The following is a 13358-nucleotide window of genomic DNA, read 5'->3' on the forward strand; positions in this document are numbered from 1 at the left end:
GACAAACAGAATAGCGTTAACACACAGAGTTTGAGTAACCATCACTCATGTTGTCAGGCACAGGAAGAGTTCAGGGTTCAGAGCTTCCAATGTTCACTGCTAACCCTTGGCCTTAAGCCACAGGTGGGCCAGTGTGATAACTCGTGAACATCTAAATGCTGCCTATAGAGCAGCCTCTAGTCTACAGCACCCACAGCTATCAGCGTGAGAGCAGGCATTCTTTGTCCCCCACACTGTCACACCAACCCCTCTAAGGCTCCACACTTCATACCAGGTAGTCCCTCCAGGAGGTGTCACTCATGTCCTTTAAGGACTTTGAGACTATTTTCTCCTTAATACTAATGGTCCAATGCTGTCCTCTTTTGCTTTTGCTAAATGTAGTGATGCCATGCTCTCCTAGATTGGCCTTGACACATGCCTGACAAGGAATGGGCGTTCCTTGTATAAATGAGATTATTCTTATTACTCTAACCAGAGATCCTACGGCTATCCCCTTCGTTAGTAGCAGTGTGAAAAGCAAGGGTAGAGTCAACACTGAACGAGATCACAGTCTAGAAATGCAGTGATTATGGATTAAAGAGTTCAAGGGAAGACATGATTGAAAGAAAGGTTGATCCATGATTAAATGCAAATGGCATTTATAATGTGACCAGAAAACAAATAATCATTCACAGTCCCCTGAATTCTCTGCGCAAGACTTGCACTTGTGGTCATCATCAACAAAGCACAGTAAAACTTTTGAAAGAGGCAATGGAAGCTAGTTTTTATGGGCAGCATGATGGATGAGGCATCACCATAAGTGATGACATACTCCACAGTAAAGAAGTGGCATGAGGGCATCACTTCAATACAAACACATTCCAAAGAGCCATGATACTGTAAGAAATAACAGCATTGCTATCCTTTTCTCATGATGGGAGAAATAAAATTATCCAAGAATGATGTAGTTGACCACCAAGAACATAAAGAAATGGTTCCTAGATCTGAATTTAAAGAGATGGTGCTTGGATTCTATAATGAATCTTCACATGTACCAACTGAACAATAAACAAATAACTAAGTACCTCTTCCTAACTCTATTTTTTTAAAATCATCATTCATAATCACTGCTCTTCACATGGGGCCATGAATTTTGTAATACATTTGTAATAAAATATAGACAGGTGTCTGCAAAAATATTTACCTGAGGAACGCCAAACCTCAGAGGCAATCTTGATTCCCAATTCCCTCCCAGTTCATCTCTCTCTGTCTCTCTTTCTTTCTGCTTTCTGCTGCCCACCTCCCAACTCTACCCCAACTTCCATCTCCTAACCAGCACTGAGGCCAGAGTGCAAGACTCCATCTATTTTCCTATCTGGTGATTTTACAAAACCTTGATAAGCATTTGTGGTGCATAATACATGGAACCCAGACAATTATGTCCTGATTTTTTAAAAAAATTGTTGTTTAATTTAGAAGTTTACCATAAAGTAGGATGACAGAAAGACCTCCTTGATGAAGAAGTTTAAGTCTCCTCTTTCTGATAAAGCCAGCTGATGAACAAGTTTGTTACCCAGGATATCCAAAGGTTGGAGTCAGCTGGTTGGAATAGTGTTGGCTGAGAAACTAATTTTGAAATCATTTCAAGTTGGGGCACCTGGGTGGCTCAGTTGGCTGAGCATCTGACTCTTGATTTCAGCTCAGGTCATGACCTCGGGGTTGTGAGATTGAACCCCACATCTGGCTCCACACTCAGTGGGGAGCCTACTTGAGATTCTCGCTCTTCCTCTGCCCCTGCTCTTTCTCTCCCTCTCTCAAATAAATAGATAAATGTTTTTTTTTTTAAAGAAATCATTTCAAGTTATTCTTTTGTTCAAAAAAGTACTGAGGTTGCTTAGAGTTGTACATATGCTCATGAAGACATCTGATTGTAAGCAGCTGAAGGCTTCTAAACATCAAATTGAGAGCGATTTTAAGCCATCATAATTTAGCTTTGAAAGTAAACTTTGTGGAGAAATGAATCTTAAATTAAAACACTGAGATAAAACATAGAAAAATACATCAATTCATGGCCATATAGTGTATCTTGAAATCTTGCTTATGATGGTATTTTCTTCCAAGGTATAGATCTATGTATAGATAATTTGGGGTTAATAAGTACTCCATTATAATTTTAATAAAAGGTTTTTATGTATTTTGTCAAAAATATATCATTCTTATGCTGGAGAGTTTGTGTTTAGCCTTATCACAATATCCTGCATTTGAGGAATATAGAACTGCTAAGGTTATTGATTTAGTGAAAGACATTAAATTTGGCAAAGTGCCTTGGAGAAATTAACAAACTCCTAAAGTCTGGCCTTCAGATCCAAACCCTTCTTATCAATATTAGGAATGAAGGAAAAGCTCCTTTCTGAGTCCAGTGCTGTCTTAAGAAGATACAACTTCCAGCCTATTTCCACCACCTCAGTACTTCTTTCTTATCCTCTCACCTCCTGTCCTCTCAACCCCTATCTCCATGCTCCCATTAAATTCTAATGTCTGCATCTGGTCAGAGTAAAACACAAATGGTACTTAGCAAAGACCTAGATAACCAGTAAGTCAAGGTCAGTGGTCCCAAAGAAAGCCCCTTTATGATTCTCCTTACAAGAAAAAGGCAGCTGGAAAAAAAAAAAAAAGGTATACTTCATGCAATGGGAAATGGAAAACATATTGAATGCATTTGAAATGGATGATTTGAATATAAAGAAAATCCCTTTCTCCCTCAGTTGCTCTTCCACCACAAGGAGGGCATGAAACTTTAGAATGAGTCAAGAGGGCCATAAGACATGAGAAAGTTTTAAACTATTCCAAATCATTATCCATATGTGGATTTTAAAAACCATTACTCCTATGAGATTGTTTTTCATTTCTAAGACTCCATAGGGCATTCTTTGGTCTTATATCCTATATTCCTCCTCTGTTTGGATGTTATATAACAGTACAAAAACTCTATAGTTCATTCTGATGAACAGCTTTATTTACTTGGGAATATGATCCTCATCTCAGAAGGACTTTGTAACATTTGATACAAAGGTCACCATTGCTATACTGCTTACAAATTACAATTTTTAATAGCCCTTCTGCCCTACTCTTTACCCCCATCACCCACATATGCCTAGCATGAAAAGAAGACCTGTTCTTCTAGCAGTTTGAATATAAAACACTTAAGTTTTTGTTTAAATGAAAATTAGTTTCAACGAGGCCTCTTGTTCAATTAATGTATATGGAAACTTGATGGAAGCTACGGCCTATTCTGCTATTATGTTGCTGATCTGTGAATATGATATTTTTAGATATATTTTTAATTTACCATATCCTATGCTAAAATTAGACTAAAATTTTCTCTCCATCAAAAACTATGGCCAATTTTCAAATATCTACTGAGAATCTTATCTAAGTCAACATGATAGCCACATAGAAGAAAAACTATGATCCCTGCTCTGCCTTAGCTTAGATGAGCTAAGTGAGAAATTATGCTCTCACGCACACAAAAATAATGATAATGAATAAATAATTGTGAAGGAGTTCTCTAGACTGGCCCCTAGTATTGCAAATCTAAAGGCCTGTAGAAACCAGGTTGACTGTGACAAGTAGAGAAGAGAGCACACGCTCCATCTTGCTAAGTATCCACTACTGACTCTACACAATATTCTTAGAAATGTGGCCCTTTTCTCCCTCCCCCCCACCCACCCCTGCTAGTGCACTCTCTCTCTCTCTTTCTCAAATAAATTAAAAAAATCTTAAAAGAAAAAAAGACAAGAAATGTCGCCCTTGATTTGTCAATTTTGGCTTTTCAAAAATGTATTATCAGATTTTGTATGTGAAATCTATCCACTTAAAATGTTGGCCATAAATCAATTTAAAAAAAAAAAACAACTCCATAAACCAAACCAAAAACATGCTAACAGCCATCAGTTTGCAAGTCCTCATCTAGACCACTGACTTCTAACCTTGTTTATTACCAGCATCATTCAATTATTTGTGGTTTCTACATTTAACAGGAGCCCTTCTGTATGCCTGCTTCCTCCTCCTATTTATTCACTGGGGTGTGGTGGGCTCTTCATTACTTCATTTCCCAGAAAATTCTCCTGAACCTATGAAAATATACTTCTCTAACCTTATGATCATGATGCAAAGTTACAAGAAATAAGCCCTGATACAAATCCATAATTACAGTAGGATGCAATTCTGTGAGGATGAGAACAGACAGATAAATAGACACATAGATAACTGATTGTAAGGAAATAGGCCAAAATATCTCCAGCGTATTCCTCTGGATAGTGAGAGGACAGGTAAAATTTTAAAAATAAATTTCTGTGTTTTGGGCAATAAATATATATATTATGTATATATCCATTGAAAGAGTATTCAGAGTACACTCTGCCTAGAGGTATAAGAGTGGGGATATATGGGAAGGACGGAATTAGGGGGAATCACATTTTTTCTGAAAGGGAGTTACAAGATTGTGTTAAGGTTTTTTCAAGTGCAATTTTTTTTAAGGTTTTATTTATTTATTTGAGAGAGACAGCACGAGTGGGGGGCAGGGGCAGAGGGAGAAGCAGACTCCTCGCTGAGCAGGGAGCCTGTCACAGGACTTTATCCCAGGACCCTGAGATCATGACCTGAGCCAAAGGCAGCCACTTAAGCAACTGAGCCACCCAGGTGCTCCTCAAGTACTATTTAAATCTGTTAGATTTATAAATGTTGTATGAATAAAAACTAATTTTCACTAACAAATAAATGTACAATTCAGTTGTCTTTTTCTTTTTAGAGGTGGGTACACATTGGCTACCAGGCCTGTCCCAACCTGGTACCATGGAAGGAAGAGACTGTTCTGCGAGTCTGTGTAGTACATCCCACATGGCTCCATCTTTCATGCTGGTATCATCAGAGTTTTTGAGGCCCCATGTATCACCATGCTCACCTCAAGGACTATTTTTTACATACACAATTCACTTTAACACGTTGGAGAAAAATATGATTTGGCTGAGAATTCTCAAGAGAGCCTCTTCCACAGAGTGGGCAGCCCCATCCTGTGGAAACATGCATCCCCCTAGTCATCAGATGTGACTTCACGCCTCTGAACCTCATCATTTTCTTCCTAAAGCAAATGTCCACATCTTTGCAAAACAATGTATCATTTAAAAATATTTTTGAATAAAATAAGGTACACAGAGATTAATACAAATATTTAGATTACATTTTCAAGTTCACTATTGTATTTTTAATTTGTTTGTTTTTGAAATTTACCCCTTTTCTTTCAAGATAACCTTTCCTATGTTCCTTTCCCGCAAGCCTTTTTCTTTTCTATCTTTCCCCTTTCTTTTTTGCCTTTTCTTTCTCTATTTTTCCCTTAATGGAAAGGTAGGTGAACATAAGAAATTCACATTTATCAATTGAAATAAACCTCATATTCATCATAAATGAAAGGACAAACTAATATATATATTCATGTACACAATTACGCACCTCTTAATATTTAATGTATCACCTAAGAGTGGATTTGACAAGTGACAAAATATAAGAATGACTTAAATAAATAAAACTTATTTTTCTTAAATAATAATGCCAAAGGTAGGTATTTCCTAACATTAGTTTAGCAATTCTAAAACACCATCAGGGACCCAGGCTCTTCCCATTCTCCTCCCCTACCATTTGAATGGTTTTGACTTTCATCTTCTTGCTTGTTACCTCTTAGTTACAAGCTCCAGCTCATGCTGGAACCCCAAACATCACATCAACACTATAAAAGAAAAGAAAATATGAACAGTAGTACCAGATGCTTTGCCCTTTCATCAAGAAAAGAGCTTTCCCAGAAACCCCTGTAGACATTCACTTTGATCTCATTGGTTAGATTTTAACCTTTCAAGTCATTAGAACTGTTACATGGCCAAACCTAGCTGCAAAGGAAACTGGGAAAGAGAATATACACCTAGAGTTAATGCTGCATCAAATGAAACTCATTTTTTGTTAACAGTAAGAAGAGAAAAATAGGTATCAAGTAAGCAAATAACAGTATTTGCCACAGTGACCTATTTAAAGAATAGCTAAATTATTCCCTACTTTAATATACCCCACCTCAACTAGGCTAATAGAGGATCTAGAAAGACCCTTAGAAACTTATCTGAAGAATAAATTTAAATTATCTCTAACTAGCATAACGATCGTTTTTAGTGGAGTGAGTACCTGTGAAGTGCTCTGATGCTTCTGAAAAAAAAATGTGTTAGCATATAATAATTTTCCTTACCCAAATTTTTGCCCCACTGAATTAGTAATACTTATAAAGAAAGGATTTGCTTTGCAAAGGTAAACTTGAGCCCAGATTATTCATATTTTACCAATTCAAATTCAATAGATGGTGAATGTTCTATTACTACATTGCTTTAAAACAAACCATGAAAATTAATTCAAAGTGTTAAATTCAGATATTGAGGTTGGATATTTAATAAACCATGAACAGTATTAAACTCCCATTGAAATGACAAAGTATTTCATTTCAAATCCTTTATAGTTTACAATGTCCTAATGATGCAGTTTTCACTACATGGAAGTAGTCAAAACCTGTGATATTGAAAATAGAATTTACACACCATAAACAAGTCAGAGTAGGGTCTCACATTGCCAGCAAAATAATAATGATGACTCCAAGTAAGCCTAATTTCCTGATTTCTAAGATTGGTAAATTCTCTCTGGGAAGAAGTTGCTTAACTCATATACTCCTACTGTTGCTTTCTTTTCTAAATTTTCTGGAATGTACACATGTCAAGAACCTAAAAACATATGAATCACTTTTCCTTGTTTTCAATTATGCCACACTTCTCAATTTTTCTCTCTCTCCTTTCAGGCCTTCTCTGTACTATGCAAATTTTCCCTTACCCCCAACCTTCTACAACCTCCCATTTTTCTTTCCCCCCCCTCATCTTACCAACCCCACCAATTGTCTTCCTTTTAAATTTCCTTGAAGTGTGTTCCAGGTTTCTCAGAAAGTTAGCAGCGGAACCAAAGGGAAGAGATCTGGTTCCATAACCCTAAGGCGGGGTGCTGTCCAAGTGCACCTTATAATTTGGATTTGGCTGGTGCATGAATAACAACCTAAATTACTAACACACTGCCTTAAGAGCTTTATGATTTCAGTTGGTTTTTGTTTATTTGTTTTAGGAGGGATTTCCAGCCCTTGCCCCTCTTTCTTACTCTCACTTTGCTTTTTTCCCATTTCAATGTAGTTGTTTTTAGATATTTGATACTAAATTATTTAAATTAAACTTATGTGACTGAGAGGATTTTCACTCTTTGAAAATGGAAGGGCCTCTGGGTAAAAGCCAGCCCCCACCCCTCCCCCCCACCACTCACACAAACCATCCATCCAGTACAAGGCTAAAGTAATAGATTCTGAGATGGGCTGCAAAGAAGTGAGGGATTTTTCCAAATAAAACTCCTTTTTAATATTCTTTAGGCCTCTTTAAAGAGCCAAAGTATGTGTCATTTAATTAATCTTTAAAGTGCCTCTTTAAATGACTAACAAGTCTCATTTCAACTGTTATGGCATAAAATTTAAATGCAATTATACACAAAGAAATTGCTTTCTCCCTTTGTACCTGATAATGACAAGGTCATAAGTTGCCCTAAATCTATATTCTTTGCTTAGCCATTTGCAATATAGTTTATTGTAGGTATTAAGTGCTATTTAATGAAATAGCTTATAATATTAAGAAAGTGTTCTGTTCGCTAGAGGTAAAATGGCAGCAATTCAAACCTTTACCCCAAAGCTTTTTGAAAAATGAAGGTTCCCACTTGGTTATCGTACATGAATTAATTGTGTAGCTATCTGAATACTTCCTCTATCCGTCACTCTCCACATTTCTGGATTATCCAAACAAAGCCTTAAGGCACAACTTTGCCTTTCTTAGAAGAGGTCTTAATCATGAGCACTAGATAATTTTTGTTCAGTTTATTCACATATTCATTCCTTTTTGTAACACATGGAATCTGCTTATGTTTTGCTTATGTTAGGAAGGAAAAGTCACAAAGAAATAGACTGTCAGAATCAAGTCAACCAGGGAGTATAGTAATCACTTTAACAGCTAATTATATAACATAATAAAATAAAATAAATAAAAATAAAAAATAAAATAAAATAAAACAACTAACTACACTGCAGTTCCTAAAACATACCAAATAATTTAAAAGAAAAAGGTGAGGAGGAGTCTAATGGCTTGAAAACTAGAATGTATTAGTTTTGAAATTTTTTTTTTTTCCTGGAACTGGAAATGACTTTGGAGATAATCTAGTCAGACTCCTTGCTCTGTAGGAACTGAAACCCAGAGAGTTAAAGTGACATCCCTGCAGTTCCCAGTCTGTTCCATCGCTTGAACCCAGATGCAGGTGAGGGTTATTTTCCCAGTGACCTCCCACTGAAACTGTGGCCTCTGACACAATGTCTTTACATTCTTCCATAGATGCCATATGGACCTGATAATATGTGCAGTATGCTTTTAAAACATGGCCATTTTCCATAGGTGGGGAATTGAACAGAATGCACATAACTTGTCTTTAGTGCAGCTTTTAATTGAAGGAATGCATATAGTAATATTAATGTGAATAAATATCCAAAGCCAATGTTTCTCAGAATGTGTGTGGTAAGTTTTCAAAACTAGTAGGAATACTCAAATCAATATTAGTGTCTATGTCTGTTTATGACCTGCCAAATGTGAACTCTTTTCTCAAATACACACATGAATTTGCTGTTGATTATTATTTGACAGGACCCATTTTACCTGCAGCAAAATTCAACATTTTACTACCAGTTGAAAGCTAATCAATACTTTTTGTTAAAGCTTCAGGCACAAGAAGCTAATCGTATGCAACACTGATGGATGGAAAATATAAAATCAGATTTACCTGTTTCTGGCCCCCTTTAAAATGATAGTGGGGTTATAATTATCAGATAAGATTTGTCACTGAACCATGAGGTTTTGGATTAGCTGTTAGGACATGGGAGTTTCAGCAAACATTGATTATGCCTCTGATAATATTTTTCACACATAATAAGATGGTCAATGTCAGGTTAGGTAAAAGAGTAACTGAGAACTTTATTGTGGCTCAGAAAGGTGAAACAATAGAAACTATCCAAGAGATTAAAATCTGGCTTTTGGCTCAATTTAACAAATGAAAACTTGAAGAGGAAACTTGTATACTAATAGAGAGATTCAAAATTATTCTATCAGCAGATCTTCAGACAAAGAAAAGAAAGCTTATATGTTATTAAATTGAAAAAGTATACATTTGCTTGGGATAATTATTCACCTTCAGTCACATACTTTAGACCTATAATTCAAAAGTGCAGGAAACCAGGATTCCATTATGTTTTCCAAAATGCTTTTCAGTAACTTAAATATTACAGAATAGCTGACTATAAATGCCTCTGAGAACTTAAAAATTGTATCACTTCTCCAGATTATGTGTTTTAAAACTTGACTCTCAGAAATAACAAGATACTGTGATCACATTTCACAGAGATAACAAAGACAGGAAGACAACATGCCACATGAAAGATTAGTTCTTTAATCATGTTTTTCTCTTGCCTGTATTTTTGAAATGTTGATATTCATGTTGCATCTATCATATATTATCCAGGCTCAATCAACAACTCACCTCTTTAAACTATTAATGATAAACTAAAGCATTTATTAACATAATGGTTGATTTACATCTTAAACCTAATTCCCAATCTAACACTTTAATATAAAACCAAGCACTGGAATAAACAGCATTAGCTTTTCCTTGCTAAAATACCAAGGGTGGCTTTAAAATAAGTCAGTTTGCTGTTGTAACCTATGAATTAATGTGCCTTATAAATATGCCTTGTTAACTGATTAATGAAATGCTTATAATTGCAAATTGTAAATTAAACTGAGGCAGATGGATAGATAAACGAATCTATTTGAAATGTACTTCCTTCCTATTGCATTAAACTAGGCCTTATTTTGGGCTTGGATAATAATAAGTTTTCAGGTAATTTGAAGTAATTTTCTGCAGTGAGCACTGATCACACCCTCAATCAGCCTTAGTGACTAAAATGAACATTGTTCTCCATCCCTATCCCCAACACATTAACTCAAAATTGATTTTTTTAAACTCATTTTTCCAGAATGGTGCAATCAGCAGGTGATCACTTCAGGAAGAAAGCCAATGTGTTCATTCAGGTTCTTCTTATTTTTCCCAGGCCCCCAACAATGATGGCTTGTGATCGTATATGGCCTACAAATTCACTATGGATGTTAGTTGGTTTTCATCAATGATCCTCCTTCTTGCACCTATTTTCATAATAATCCCTTGAGACTGCTACCCTCATCCATTTATATAACACAAATGTAGTAAGTGCTGGCTATACAAAGCCATGACACAATGTTTTGAAGGAAAGCACAGTCTACATGGGAAACAGATAAATGTATGATTTAGCAGAATGCAATGTAAAGACCACTGAACTGGTGGTTTGGACAAAAGGTGTAGGGATTACTTGAATGGGAAAGAGGAGAAATCATTTGAATAAAACTTGAATGAAATATCGTGAAATGTCTCAGATTGGCACAGCATTTCAGGCAAAAGGAAAAGTTTGAGCAAATAACACGGAGCTTAATTCCCCTTTCTTAAAATTTAATTTAAGTCATATTATACCACTACATCTTTTCCAAAAAATGGGCAGAGTGAATCAAAAAGCACTCCTAGTGGAGATACTTAGAACTAAAAAAGAATTAAAGTCAACAAAATAAAAGAGAAATAAAACAGATGGGAAAGAAACAGTCCTTTTAGAAGAAATCAAGTAGATAAAACAAAAGCAACTTGGCTTTGAAATTGCGTATCTGTATCGGCCAATGGGAAATAGTTCAAAATTCATTCTAACACAAGATGGCTCCAGGTCAGAACGTGTGTCTCTATACTTACATGTCTATTGTGAAATTTTTGTAAGACTGGGATTTTTCATAAACACATCTTACCATTTTTGAGATGTGCCTACCACGGTATATTTAAGAAGATAATGAAATACTTGTGTGAAAGAGTGTGAAGTGAGAACAGAGGATGATAGAGAGTTGCATCTAACCGAGAGTTTTCTCTGGAATAAATCCAAAACTTAGTCCCAAATGATATGGAAAGAACTAGCTTGAATAAAGACTTGGGTTGGAGAAGATCATGCTCTCCCATAGCCTGGTTTGAGTTCCTTAATAAAGTGCTAGTTTGGGGTGCCTGGGTGCCTCAGTCATTAAGCGTCTGCCTTCAGTTCAGGTCATGATCCCAGGGTCCTGGGATTGAGGCCCACATTGGGCTCCCTGCTCAGCGGAAAGCCTGCTTCTCCCTCTCCCACTCCCCCTGCTTGTGCGTCTGCTCTCGCTGTCTCTCTCTCTGTGTCAATAAATAAAATCTTTAAATAAGAATAAAACAAAGTGCTAATTTATTCATTTTTTAAAAAAGAAATAATACCTGTCCTACCAATTCACACAGTCAGTCAAAGTATTTATTATGCACTACTCATTGTACATTCTAACTGAGCCTTGTCTTGTAATGGTAAGTGCAATGCCTGCATACACGCTGATAAAAGAAATACCTAGTACCCTGCACATGGGTAATGGCCCTCAAACATTCACCAACCACCAGCCTGATAATCCAGTGCACCTACCCTATCATGCTTTGCATCTGTCCTTTGCAAACTACTGATCCCTTGATCTGAACTTTACCATAGGCATCTCTGCTTTCAAAGACCGAATAGACATATTTCTCTATTTCTGCTCTTGCTGTTTATCATCCGCTCATCCTCTGGCCATGTACCCAATGCTGAGGAAGGGATTATCACCCCATCTCACTCCAGACCTCATCCGGTTTGGGGCAATAAAGACCACTGCTGTGGGATGGACATAAAACTAGTGTAACAGGTACTGCAGGTCCTATGATGATCACACCCAGGTACTCATTTTCTAATGGGTAACACATGAAGAAGTGATCATAATGCATTAACATGAGTGTTTTTAAAGTACATATTTAGAAGGAAAAGAGGATGAATGAGTTGTAGATAAAGAATATCTGAGAGGGAAGATCAGCATAACAATGTGAAGACTAGGAAAATAAAGTACCAAAGCATCAGGGAAAAGAAGAAATGGTGTGTCTGAGCAACTGCACACATTCTTCTAATAAGGACAACATAGATAATTCCTACAGTTTTTTTCTACAAGCAGCTACTAATAGTTTGGAAAAAGAAAATGGGTTAGGATATGAGTTAGCAGACTAAAATTGCTATAAAGAATTATAGTAGCAGCTAAGAAGACTGGAAGAGACTGTTGATGAGATAAAAGACTGTCAAATGACTTTCAGAATCCAACTACGATTAAAAATCTAGAGTGCTCATGGTTCTGCAATTTTTTCAGCATCACTTGTCAATACTAGAATCAAAGATGAAAATAGAAAACAGACACAACAAAGTTTAAAAAAAGATTTAATAGAGGAAAATGATAGAGAGGAGTAAAAGTATGGGAACTGAGAACAGAGAGAGGCTTCTTGGCTCAGATTATGTGACTTTAGATGCACCTTATAAACTCCAAAGCCCTACGAATTTGGGAGGTATTATCTTTATCATTACTGGAATATTGCGTGTATGTTCCCTATACCCCTTGGAAAATGGTTACAGGTGACAGCAGAACAAGGAGAGAACATACACTTTCATCTCAATTCACAAAAAAACTAAGTATCTAGAATCAAGACCTGAAACTTGCCCTGGAGAAGCTTCCTGTCAATTATGGGAGACAAATATGTAATTAGAGCATTTCAAAATAATATGCTAAGAGCCACATTAAAAATAGGAGAGGCACTTAGTTCAATCTTCCTAGAGAAAATGATACTGAGGAAATTTTGAAATATAAGTAGAATTGAGTCAGACAGAGGGAACTACAGAGGAAAGGGCAGGAGCCTAGAATATGCATTTAACTAAATAACCAAATCCAAGAAAACAGTCTGCATTATAAAATTTGTATTCTCTGTAAAACTGAGAAGAGCTGATAAGAAGAAAATACCTTGGGTTACTGTTCAGAAAATCTTCCCTTCCCTGCGCCTCCCCACTATGATCACAGTATATTTCGCTGTTCCACTGATTTCAGAATTGGCCATGTGATTAACTTTGACCTATAGGATGTTAGAAGTGACTCAAGAAAAGACTTGAAATGGGCTTGCCTGCTGGCCACTTGCTCTCTCGCACCTCTGCCAGCACACACTGAGATCATGCCCTGACTTTTCCACCAATCCAAGGAAGACAGGTAGAGGAGCACCACCCGCCCAGCCTCCCAGATCTGATGCTTGGA

Source organism: Zalophus californianus, chromosome 1 (assembly GCF_009762305.2).
Source record: "Zalophus californianus isolate mZalCal1 chromosome 1, mZalCal1.pri.v2, whole genome shotgun sequence".
NCBI lineage: Eukaryota > Metazoa > Chordata > Mammalia > Carnivora > Otariidae > Zalophus > Zalophus californianus.